We start from the raw sequence: 13,679 nt of genomic DNA on the forward strand, positions 1-13,679 counted from the left end.
CACTCTTGGAAGAAAAGCTGTAGCCAGGGAAGAAGGGGAAGAAACTCACCGCAGATTGTGTGTGTGTGTGTGTGTGTGTGTGTGTGTGCGTGTGTGCGTGTAATAATGTAATCACCATGAGTCCTTGGGTTAATGGTCATTTTTTCCACCATTCATTTCATTTCTCTCCCTCTCCTATCTCATTAATTGTGGATACATTGTTATCTCACTGAGGTTCTCGCTGGCTGTCACAGTCTGAGCATCCTTGTATTTCCTGGCTTTTTCCTCGTTCTGCACTCACTGTTGCTTTTCCTCTCACCTGATCTTTCTTCTTCCCTGGCACCATCCTCACGGGTCATCTCATGCCTCCTATCCTGCCAGAGGAGAGATGAGGCTCCATTATTATCCTGCTTCTCCTACCATAGCTTCCTGAGTCTTATGAGGTCACAGAACATGCTGTCTCTCCCTTCCTACTCAGGATCCACCTAAACAGTTGTTACATAGCAATGGGGGTGGAACTCTGTGTGTTGCTGAATTGCTAGACAACCCAGAAGCTATGGTGAGATTTCCTCAGATTTGAGGTCTGGTCAAAGACTCAACTTGTGTTTCTACTTCAGCCTCAACAACCACTACTCCACATGTGGACCAGCTTTTGTCCCTGGCCATCAAGCCCAACATCTCTGTCCCACTGATAATCCTCTGCTACTCCCTTCTTCTGTGGTCTCTGAGGACAATCCTTGACAATGAAGGTACTGAGGGCCATGGCTGGGAGTGGGGTGAGACAAAGGTGGGCGAGGAGTGAGGAAGCAGGAATGAATTCCTGAAGACTTGATGCTGTCCCTCATCTATAGCATCTTATTGAGAAAGGAGGCAGGAGATCTGGAGTTCATGTCACCTGCTAGCAATAGCTTGTGCATGCTCACCCTTGACAGGACAGGAATCATGTCACAGAGCAGTGGGGAATGAGAAGGGAACACAGCAGGTGCCTGATCAGAGCAGGTTCCTAATCAGGAGGGTCCCATGATGGAGATGTGGAAACATTAGGAACACAAATGAAGAATGTGGTAGCTCTACTCAGTGTATAGGAAGAAGAAGATTCTATACCACAGACAAAGATAAAGAAGACATAAATAAAGAGATGGTACAGGGGCAAGACCACTTTTATGTGTCGGTCTTGGGTTCCAGTCCCAGCACCCACATGGCAACCATACAGCTCCAGGTCCGGGAGATCCAGCCCCTTCTTCTCCACAGACACCAGGCATTCACACAGTGCACTTACAGGCATGCAAGCTTATGCTCACACACATAAACTCACAATGAATAGAGCAGCGGCCTCCAGAACCCCTGGAGCAGTGGCCCCACTGCAGGCAGGTGGACTGGGCTGCTGCTGGAGTCTGCTCCCATCTGGGCTGCTCAGATGACAAGGTGGGGCTGAGACAGTCACATCCACACCTGTGTGTGTCACTCTAAGGCTGAGAAAGAATGGAGAAGAAGGCTGGATAGGGGTCCCCATGACTCCTCCAGCCCCTCCCATCATGCCCTGAGTCAGGAAGCAGAGCTAGTCATCACCACTTTATTCTGATCTCTCAGGTCTGCAGCAGGGCCTGGGGCTCTGGGACAAGGGAAAGAAGGAGGAAGACAGTAGGGGATCCAGGATGGAGAGCCCAGGGGTGATGGAGGAGGGAACTGAATGACCCTCACTGAGGGTGGCTGTGGGGTGGTGATGACTGGTACAGGGCACCCAGGAAAACTGACCCAGGCTCTCCTCAGACCCTTCAAAAGACGTGTTTCCTTGCTGCAGGTTGAAGATGCTCCAGGAAAGTCGTGAGAGTTCATCTGGTGCCACCACTCTCCCTTCCATCAGCCTCCACCAGATGAATCAGGATGCTGCAGACACAGCATTTCATGGTCTTCACCCTGTACTGTTTCCTTGGGGCTCCCTGGTTGGATTTGCCCATAACATGAAGCTACTTGAACCAGAGATCTGAAAAAGGACATGGCTGTGTACACATTCTTAGCATAGGAAACAGGACAGCCAGATCTCCTTAGTGGGAATGTGAACTTTTTTCTCTTGTGTATCTAGGTCAATGTGAGACAGATTAGAAAGGCCCCACCTCTGTTAAGGTATTTGCTTGGAAGTTAAATTCTGTTAAAAATATTGATTTTGTAGTAGATATTTATTAGGCAGCCATCTCTAGAACAAAAGAAAAAAATGTGTCTTTTATTTTTCAATGTCTGTATATAATATAGTCATAAGAGAAAATGTAATATTTTATAATATCATTACTATTATAGGTTAGTCATACACTAGGTAGCCTAGCAATGCCCACATTCACAGTGAGAACAGAGAACCCGGAAGCTGCTCAGTCTGACAGGCTGGCTGTCCCTGCAGTGACAATCTGGCAGTGAAAGGCAGAAGGTCGTGGGAGCTAGTGCTGCTGGGTCCACATCCTCCTGGTGCAGGTCTGGGTCAGCACTGCTCTCCACTGTGTCAGAGAAGCTTCTTCTGCACATCCAGACCTGGGATGGAAGGAGAGTGAACTCACACTGGTTTCCTCTGACTGCACAGGGATACTATGCACAAGTGCACTAGCACTCCCCCCTCCCCCACGTGACACACACACACAGTGACAGTATAAGGACTTGAAAATATGGAAAGATCACTATTGAAAACATGTTTTTGAGGTAGGTCATAACTATGTAGCACAACATGGAATGGAACTCACTACATAGACCGGGCTGACCTGGAACTCAGAGATCTTCCTGCCTCTACGTCCCTAGCATTGGGCATAAAGGTGTGTGCACTACACCTGACTGATTCTTGGATTTTGAGCTCTTATGTTGTGCTACCTAAGTATGTGGGCCCATAATTCGATATGGCCCAAAAGCATTTAGCCCGGTTTGAGCGGATCACATAGCTCTGCAGACAAGCTGTCTCTGCCCTTAACAAAAATCAGGATGCCTGCTCCTAGTTTCTTTTGTTAAAATGTGGATTACCTGAGAAGAGCTGTTTGACTGAAGCTGATGTCTTAAGAGTTTAGATGTTTGGTGCTTTCTTCCTTTGTAATTTGAAGGATGTCTTATAGAGATGCTAATTCAGGGCCTACCTGACTGCCAGATGCGGACATGACCAGAGCCCATGCACCTGGTTGCCTAGGAGATAGCCTAACCTGTTCCTGCTCTTTTCATGTGAGGATATATAAGCTGTTTGGAGAATAAATGAGAGATCTTTTTAGAGAGAGATCTTGCCCGTGAAAGATGACCGTGTAAATTGTGTCTGATTATTCCTCGCGACTCCGTTCCAGCCAAGTTAGGGAATCTGTGTTGGACCCACACGGGCTCTGACAGAAGTATCACGAATGTAAGATGCACTATTTCTCCCTAATTAATTTGTAACTATAGTGGCATTAAGTAGACTGGCCATATTCAGGTATCTCAGGCATCACTAAAGGAAACCTGTAACAACTAATCCAAGGAAAGAAAAATTGAGGACCAGTTGTTTAGTTGAAGTCACTGGTAATGTCTGTCCTTACTTTTCCTTACTGGAAGCCATCTGATTGCTGACTTGACATCTTTAAAAAATGCCATCTTTCTATTCAGATGTTTGTGAACATTCTTCTTGTGATTGCTTTGCATGTGTTCATGTTGTGGCGATGCCTATTTCATTTGTACTAAAATAGCTGTAATATTCTCTTTATTCTTTGTCAATCTGTATAAAGACCTGTCAAATTCATTATTTATTATTTTGGTCTGGACTGGGTTGGAGGTGGAAACAGGGTTTCTCTATGTAGTCTGGACTCTGTTCATCTGAGGGGACTAACCCTGACAAGAAATGGAGGTTTGACTTCACAGAAATCAAGCCTCTCACACCCAAGTTTAAGTATCTGTGTGTGTTGACACTTTCTCAACTGGATAGAAGCATTTACTTCTCAGAGGGGACCCTGCTCTGACAGTGACCAAGACTCTCTTACATAAGATCATTCTAGGTTCGGACTGTCCCTGTCAATCGGATCAGATGATGTCTTATTCTTTAAAAAATATCCCTTGGGGTCCCCCTGCCCCGCAGCAAACTCCGGCGGGTGAGCAAGCGACTACAGTCGGCGGCGGTGGCGGCGGGTCAGACATATAAACATAGGAAATAGCCATAAATGTTTATTAAAAAGGGGAAGGGAGAGAGAGAGAGAGAGAGAGAGAGAGAGAGAGAGAGAGAGGAGAAGAGAGAGAAAAGAAGGGAGAGAGAGGAGAGAGAGAGGCAAAAGCCCCGTGTGAGAGGAAAAGCAGGAAGAGAGCAGGCAAGGCTGAGGTCAGGAGTTAAAAGGAGTGGGCGTGGCTAGGGCAGGGACCAAAAGAACAACGTGATGGACCTTCCTTCTCTTGTCCATAGCTTAAATGGTCAGTAAGGCCTTAACGTCACCTGGAAATTGTGCCTACTGACTTCAGAGCTCAGGATTGGTCCAAGACAGAACTGGGCTCTTAAGTCAGCCTTCTCCAAATTAATTTTGGAAACCAGTGAAAATTGGTCTAACCTTTCACTCCTGAGCCTGCTTGCAGTGAGATGTTCCACCCACAAGGCAGCACTCACCCCATGAGATTGCTTTCAAAAGACACCTGTGGGGCCCCTGCTAACACCTCCACCAGCAGATGGTTGATCCACAGGAAGCAAGAAGGAAGCCCTGTTTAACCTGACTCAGTGGGCAGTATTGGTTCAGACTTTGAAAGTCTGACACCAGGTAGTTTATTTTAGACATATTTAAACATAGAAAATAGGGAAAAAATGTTTCCTAGTGACTATTAACTCCATCTCTGTGCACAGCAGAGCTTAAAACAGGACTACATGGAAACTCTTCTCAATTGCAGGTGACATCTTCAATAAGGATAGGATCTACAGATTATCTGAAGATACAAACTCAGGATAAGGGTCTGGGGGAGGATCCTGCTGTGATTGACTGAGATAAACAAGATCAAGATAAGGATCTGGGGTAGCTGTTGTGGTCTGACCATACAGATAACACAGAGGTCACCAGGCTATTAACCCCATCTGTCCCAGCCTTCTGGGCAGAAAACCGGTTATACATGTCTCTTTGAAAAGATGACCCTGTGCATTCAGTATTCCTGATTTCCCTAGTATTTATCAGTGAGCACAAGGACCTACATGCCTCCTGCACCTCCCACCTCCCTAGACAGCCCTGACTGTCCTGGAACTCTATCTGTAGACCAGGCTGACTTCAGATTCAAAGAGGTCTACCTAACTCTGCCTCCCCAGCGCTGGGATTAAAGGCAAGTGCCACCACCACAGGGCCCCTTTTTAAATTTTGTTTCATTATTTATTTTGTTTTTTTCGAGACAGGGTTTCTTTGTGTATTCTTGAATGTCCCAGAACTAGCTTTGTAGACCAGGCTGGCCTCAAACTCACAGAGAGTCTGACCAATTATGTCAGACCAAGGGTAAGCACAAAACTAATAAACAATGCCTAGATTGTAAGATTTTAAGTTTTAAACTGAGGGGTTATGATGGCCAAATAGTTGTGAAGTAATAATACGTTCTAAGTAATAATATATTCTAAGTAATTGTAGTGTGACTGTTTTGTATTTTACATGAAGCTATGTTCAAATTTTGCTCTTTTTTTGTTATTTATTTATTTATTAAAGATTTCTGCCTCCTCCCCACCACCGCCTCCCATTTCCCTCCCCCTACCCCAATCCACTCCCCCTCCCTCATCAGCCCGAAGAGCAGGAGAGGTTGTGGAGTATGTTCAAATTTTGCTCTTTTAATCTTGTTTCCCATGAAAGTTAAGCACTCACATAAGTACTTATTTATGAGCAGGAGAGAAGAATGTCATCCACACAACGAATGACCAATACCTCGGGAAATTTAACCAGCACCGACTGAAGTGCTTAAGTACAGAATAGTGATCTATTGGGAGGCTAGTTTTCATCCCTTAAGGTAGAATTTTCCAGAGGTATTGGAACTGTGGCAGTCAGCTAAGTATGGGTAGGTTCTTTACTTCCAACCATTATCACCTGCCAGAGTAGGACTTGGCCATCCATAAATTAATAAGAGGCCTGAGTCTCAGTAATTTACCCTGAAGCAATACCTGGTTGCAGGAAGAACCACAAGCCGAGATTACCCAACCACCACTCAAGAACAGACCATTCAAAGGGAATGCCTAATATTCCAACTGCTGTAGATAGGATCACCTGCCAACACACACTCACCAGTACACCCCCAGACAAATATCAGCCAACCAGGGGTTCTGAACCTCAAAAGCCCCTCACCCCCACCTTTACTACAATAAAAACCCAATTCTAACTGAACTCGGGGCTCTCATGTTTATTCCAATACGTTGAACATGCAGAGAGAGTTTGCAAACTTTCTTAAAATAAAGGCTTTTTGCTTTAACATACAGGACTCTGTCTCCTTGTTGACTTTTGGGGGACTTTGTGGATTTGGCCATAACAGGGACATTGGCTGTTGATTGTTTAAAGTAGGAACAGAGAATGGAAAATAATGTTCCCTTTCAGGATGTAAAGGAAGAGAGAAAAGGCAGTCTTGATCAAGTATAGTAATGTAATGTTGGTGAGAAATCACAGTAGAAGCAGGGAGGCCTGACTGGAGGGTCCTCGCTGTTTGCATAGTCACATTTATTCACCTATGATCATGTAAAATTTTAAATTTATTCTTTGTCTTATGAACTGTAAAAATGGGGGAGTTCAAGTACTGGTGCATGCTTTTAATCCCAGCACTCCCGAGGCAGAGGGATGCAAATCTCTAAATTCAAGGTCAGCTTGGTCTAGAATGAGTTCCAGGACAGCCAGGGGGTACACAGAGAAAATGTGTCTCTGAAAAAGGGGAAAAAAAAAACAAAAAGCAAAAAGCAAAAAACAACAACAACAAAACTGGGGAAGTTCAAAGGACCATCCGAAAGTTCTTTATCCCCTAGTTACAATTTTTTTTGACCTAGAAGTTGGGCCCGTTATAATTTTTCCCAGAGAGGAGGTCAGTGATCAGAGGGGAGGTGGGAGAGTGGAGAAAAACCTAAGTGCTGGGGTAGGCCAGCCCTAGGGGTCAGACAGTGGAGGAGACATCTCCCCACCCCCACCCTCCCCATACACCCAGTCCGTGTGTCATCAGACAACAGGAGCTGAGACAGTCCTGACAATCCGGGAGTGCAGCCCTGGAGAAGGGCGCCCTAGGGAACCTGCTAACTCCTTTTCCAGGTGGGGGTGGGGGGAGGGAGGGGGCCTTGGAACTTTAAGCTTCCTTCTGATTGATCAGCATCTGAAGGGGAGGAGCCCAGAAGTAATGAGATTCATAGGCTAAGCGGAGTGGGCGTGGTACGTGGTGAGTAGAGGGCGGGTCCTGTATATATTATGCTGATTTGGGCTGCTCTCTGCCTAGATGCCAGCTGAAGACACTGACTTTTTTTTTAAAGAATTTTTTTTTTATATATTTTACATATCAACCCCAGTTTCCTTTTCCTCCTCTTCTCCCCCTACCCCGCCCAATTTCCACCCATCCCACCCCCATTTACTCCTTAGAAGGAGTAAGGCCTCCCTTGAGGAGTCAACAAAGTCTACTATACCAAGTCGGCAGGGCCAGGCCCTCCCCGCTGCATCAAGGCAGAGCAAGGTATCCCAGCATAGGGAATAAATCATGGCCCCATTGGCCCCTGAAGCAGTTCAAGCCACACAACTGTCACCCACATTCAGAGGACCTACTTCGGTCTTATGCAGGTTCCCCAGCTGTCAGTCCAGAGTCCCTGAGCTCCTAGTAGCTCAGGTCAGCTGTCTCTGTGGATTTCCACATTATAATCTTGAACCCCCGCTTGCTTTATGAAGTCACAGATTTTATTCTGTCTCTGTCTTTCCTGATTCTGTTGCCTAGGGTCCCAGGGTGAGTGAGATGAAGGCACCAAGGGCTGTGGGAGCCCAGGACAACAGTGCCCTCTGTTGTTCCCTTGCAACACTACAACTCCCAACATCCCTCTGGACTCCAGGGCACGCAAGCGCGGGACACATTTCCCAGAAGCCTTTGCATCCTCTGTTAAAAGCAAGGGCAAGCCACAAGTTCGCCCCTTCTTGTCCCTTCCCTTTGTCCCTTCCTTTCACTTTTCCTAGTGTGTTTTCCCCTCCCATTAAAAAGTGTACCACGTGGTACCGCCGCGTGTCTGTGTCTTTTCTAGCGTAACCCTCGTCTAACCCGCAGGAATTAAGAACAACCCGAAGAAATTAAGAACAACACCCTCCATGCCCCAAAGGAGCAAGGCAATGAGCTAGCAAGTCAGAAACCGCCAGAGACTGGAGCCATAGTGCTGCCTGGCCCAGTGTGAGGAAATCGCAGTGCCCAGGGAGGGAGGAGCAGAGGCCCTGGAGGGACCCCAAAGAGATGTAGGAAAATAGGGGAACTCCGTGTGTCTGGAGGACCGGGAGGCCTGAATTCATAGTCCAGATGCCCGGAACTTTGCGAATCTTTGCAAGGGGTTTTCTGCGGGGCGGTATGAGGACTCCCCCATTCTCTCTGCAGGGCAGCTCCAGTCACACCTGTCGGGTGCCAGGCCTCAGGAAGAAACCATGGCAAAGGCTGCAGTCACCAGAAGCAATCTTTCCCTAGTTCTGTGCCTTTTCGTTGTACTGAGCTGTCTGGGGTCCAAGCTGCCTGCCAGTGAGTTACCCGGACTTAAAAGGAGAAGTGGGGGAGGGGAGCATTGGGCTACAGCATCAGGAAGATAAAAGTCTCCTCAGGGGAAGCTTCAGGGCTTTTCTCTTCACTACCACCGGAATTTAAGTCTCTGCTCCCTGGTCCTTGCAGCGTCCCTCCCCCATCCTCACAGGTGAATTGACAAAGTTAGGGGAAAGTCACTGTGGCAGGGCCAGAAGGGGCTGCATGAATGAGGAAGGCACAGCAGCAGAGGGGAGTAGCTAGTGAGGCCCTCAGCACCACTGGGGTCCACAGAAGGCTAACCGAGTCACCAGTGTGCAGCCCTCCAGGAAGCGGTGTCAAACAGCTGCCCTGCACCTAAGGCACTCTGTGCTCTGAAGACTGCCTTCCCGGGGTTCCTCACAAGCCCTCCACCATTCCAGGACTCCTTTGTTCTTTCTTTCACATCTTCTCACCCCCCCCCCCTTTTTTTAATCAAAAGATCACAAGAGTTGCAGCCTTGGACAAGGCTTGTTCGTAGTTTTTTTTCCTTCTTTTTTCTTTACCTTCTTTCTTTCTCTTGATGTTTTAGGGTGGGATTTCACACCATAGCACCATAGCACACACTGTAGAATACATAATCTGCAATAATCCCTCCTCTCTCTCCCTCTCTTCCTCTCTCTCTCTCTCCCCCCTCTCTCTGTCTCTCTCTCTCTCTGTGTTGTAGAAGGAGGTCACGTGTTTGACCCAGCCTCCCAGAACCGAAATACCAACACAGAAACTGTATTAATTAAATCATTGCTTGATTCATTAGGTCTAGCTTCTTATTGGCTAACTCTTACACATTAATTTAACCCATTTGTATTAATCTGTATCGCTACATGGCTATGACTTACTGGCTAATATTCTGGCATCTGTCTCTGGCGGGGCTACATAGCTTCTCCCTAACTCCTCTTTCTTTCTCCCAGCATTCGCTTTAGTTTTCCCCACCTAGCTCTTTCTGCCCTGCTCTGCTATAGGCCCAAAGCAGTTCCTTTATTAACCAATGGTATTCACAGCATACAGAGGGGAATTCCACATCACCTCCCCCTTTCTGTTTAAATAAAAAAGAAGATTGCAACTTTAACATAGTAAAATTACATACAACAAAACATGTATCAAGCAAGAATTACAGTTATAATATTTATATCTACTTTATTTTTATCATAACTAAGGAAAACCGTAACTATATCTACATATTCTTCAACTCCACCAAAGACTCCAGAAGGATATAATATTACCTAAGTAAACAGGAAGTGCTTTGTAAGCAACTTCCAAAACTCTAGAATTGACAGAGACTTCTCATTACCTGGACACTCACCCAAAGTTCTTCTGTACCATTGGGGCATCCATATTCAGCCTATCCTCTTGAAGTAGATTGGTGTTGCCAGGAGCAGATGTGTCTCACTGTCATGAAAAGTCCTAAGTTCTTAAAACATTTTAAATGCCATATTCTTTAGTCTTTGAAAGGTTTGAAGAATGCCTATTCATCTGAAATATATCTCTGTACATCTAGAAAATCTAACATGACTACAAGCTTGACTATTATAGGTAACTATCTATTAACCTATATTTCTTAATTATACATTACATTTTTAAATGAGCTTCACAAACAATACCTTAATCAATAACAGAAATATACATATAACAAAATCAACCTTCAATTTGTATCAATAAACCAAGATCCATACCAATGCAAATCTCGATAGCATATCCCCCTTTAAAAGTAAACAAATATTTGTAAACAATATTTGGAAATTTGGACATAGTTCTCTAGACTATTTCCTGCTGACTGGGGATACTATTATTGAGGTCTTTCATGGTGTATCCTGTGTGTTAGGTTCATCTCAGTCAGCAGTTGGGCAAAGTAGTTTTTTGGAGGGTGTTCACAGTGAATTTCAGGGGGTCTTGGAGTATCAAACCATATTAGTCTGGAAGCAGGTTCTCATCCTATGTGGAATCAAAAGAAGAACCTCTTTTCCAAAGCAACTTATCCTTAGACTCAAATTTTGAATTCAAGAAGCCTTTAAAATATCTATGCTGGTTTAGGTTAGCAGCCCATGCAATGAAAAGTCTCTCTATATTTAGCTCATTCACAGTCAAAAAATTCAAAGAAATCACAATAATATACATAATCCAGTCTCTCTGTGTATTCTCCATCTTTGCATGGATTTTTCTTTCTTCACTCCTTCTAATGTATGACTGTCTCTACTCTGTCTCTTTAATGACTTTGTTTTATTATTGTATAACTCTCTCTACTCTTTTTCTTCTCTCAAGCCTATGTACATTTTTTTAAACACACTGTATCTTTTTTAGAGGTCTTTTATGTCTGAGTCTGTCCAATTGTATATCTGTAATTCTTTACTGTCCAGGGGTGCCACTTAAAATGCTAAGCACTTCTTAAAAACTTAAGCTATGCCATTGCTAGGGGAAATATGGCACTGCCTGCTTGCCCCATCCAGCCCAGCATAGCAGAGGTGCTCAGCACCTCTGAAAGCCATGCACAGTGCCCTGTCTCTAGACACAAAGCTGGTCCATGTTGCCACCAAGCAAACCATAGCATGTTGCTCACAAAATCCCATTCAAGTGCTCAGTCTCCTGAAAGAGCCAGAGGTTGTGCTGGAAGCATGGCCCAGACATCCTGCATTTCAAAAGACATGGCTTTTTTTTCTGCTACTGCTGAATCAGGAAAACCTCTCTTAAAGGAGCTGTGGCACACCACCAGCAAACAGCAAGAAGGTGTGTTAAACTCTGTATTTTTGTATTTCTAGAATTCCTTTCCAAGCCCTCGAAGGTTTTAAGTGGATTTTAGTTGGCCACGTGGGTGACAGTGGGTTGGAGGAGGCTGCTTGTTTGTCCCAGCCACCCAGAATTGAAATAACAATAGAGAAACTATATTAATTAAATCACTGCTTAGCCCATTAGCTTCTTATTGCCTAACTCTTACATATGAATTTAAACTAGTTCTATTAATCTTTGTATCACCGCATGACTGTGGCTTACCAGTTAAAGTTCTGGTATCTGTCTCTGGCAGGGTTAAATGGCTTCTCCCTAACTCCTCCTTTCTCCCAGCATTCACTTTAGTTTTCCCTGCCTAGCTCTTTCTGCTCTGTTCTGCTATAGGCTCAAAGCAGTCCTTTGTTAATCGATGGTATTCCATACAGAGGTGAATCCCACATCACTCAGTATTTCAAGTTCCTGAATCACAGATGTGTCCCACTGAGCTCAGATTCAACTCCTATGTGTATCATCATCTTTCAGTCTTGCTCACCTCCCTTTCCAGTGCTTCTAAGCAGACCGCACTTCAAATCCATACAGTGCATTTAAGCCCTCTTCCACTGGGTGGCAGTCTGTGTTCATGCCTGAAGACATCTTAGCTAAGCCTGGGCTGACATGCCTTGTCCATTAGGGTCTGACAATGTTACTGGGTGGAGAGTATGAAATCTCCTGCCCTCCTAGGCTCATATAGTCTACCTCCTGGGCGATGTCATCAGATACTTCATTTAGGAGGAGAGGGTTTGTTTTTTTCTGTAAATAGAAGGCACTAAATATCTTCAACCTGGCAAGTCTCACTGTATCTAACCTGCATCCAATACTCAGGTCTACATTCAGTGTAGACAGAAGGTAACAAGTTGATAAATGGGAAATCAGATTTGTCCTCTGTCCATTCTTTTGACCACAGATTAGGGAAATCCCAAAACCAGTATCAGTGCCCACCCACCCAGAGTGTCTTCAGAAGTACTGCCAAAGCTGCATGGTTCCCAGTCAGCAGTGGGTTCTATGGTGCCTGTGACATCTGGGTCAGCTAGCAATGACACAAAGAGGTCCTGGCTTTAGGGAATGCTGCTCAGTCCATTGCTACCCAATGGAGTCCTTGCATTCCATCATTGTGAGGACACTCCTTGAAGCCTGAGGTGTTTGCTGAGAGAGAGGTGGTAGCTGACTTGAGAACTAACTTCAGTTTCTTCATCTAGATAAGATCTCCACAACCATCTGGAAACAGGAGATGTTCTGTCAGACAAGAGTCCTTGTCCTTCCCTGCCAGGCAGCTGTGAACACACAAGGGGCTTGTTCTGTCCCTGCAGCAATATCTCACTGCTGGACACCTTGTCTGATTATTACCTGTGCACCTAGTAACCTAGAGGGAAAGAGCTCACCTCATCATGTCTGCCTGAGACCTGATGGGCCTTCTGATAGCCCAGGACCACAGGCTGCTCTCTCCCAGGGCCCAGGACCATGCCAGGAGCCACAGTGTATTTTCCCTGCTGCAGATGGGTCAGGCTGGCTTCTGCACAAGCAAGGCGATTCTCCAGTTAGACACTGCCATGGACTCCACCCAGGGCCATTTACTAGAACTGATGCCTTGGGCTGACAGATTGTCCTGGGTCATAGAGCCCTAGGACAGGTCCAGTCATGTCTCTAGTTGCTTTCAAGTTCCAAGAGCAAAGTTGTCCAGATGTAACAGAAACAGTCTGTCCTGTGAAGATTTCATTGTTCCTATAGTAGCTGTATTGGTCACTTTCTGCTACTGGGATGAACACCAAGGCCACGGCCACACACAGAAGGAAGGATTTGGGATCTTAGAGTTTCAGAGGACAAGAGTCCATCACCTCACAGCAGAGAAGCATGGCACCTGGGGTGCATGGTGGTTGGAGCAGCAAGCTTAGTATTTTTAGTTTGGTTTGTGTTTCTGTGACAAAGTCCCACTGTTTAGTAACTGCTGACCTAGAACTCACTACATAAAACAGGCTTGATACAAACTTATAAAGTTCTGCCTTCCTCTGCCTCTCAAGTGCTGGGATTAAAGCCCTGTGATACCATGCCTAGCTGAGAGCCTGCATCTTAAACCTCAAGCATGGTCCAGACTGGGTTTTCTTGAAGAAACGGAATGGGTTTCAAAACCTCATCCCGTGTCATACTTCCTTCAGACAGCCATACCTCCCGAACCTGTCCAAGCAGCTGCCATCAACTGGGGACCAAATATTCAAAATTTAACTTTATAGAGGACAGGCTCACCCAAACCA

Source organism: Microtus oregoni, unplaced genomic scaffold (assembly GCF_018167655.1).
Source record: "Microtus oregoni isolate MIOR12 unplaced genomic scaffold, Mior012 000033F_ref0000390, whole genome shotgun sequence".
NCBI classification, from domain to species: Eukaryota; Metazoa; Chordata; class Mammalia; order Rodentia; family Cricetidae; genus Microtus; species Microtus oregoni.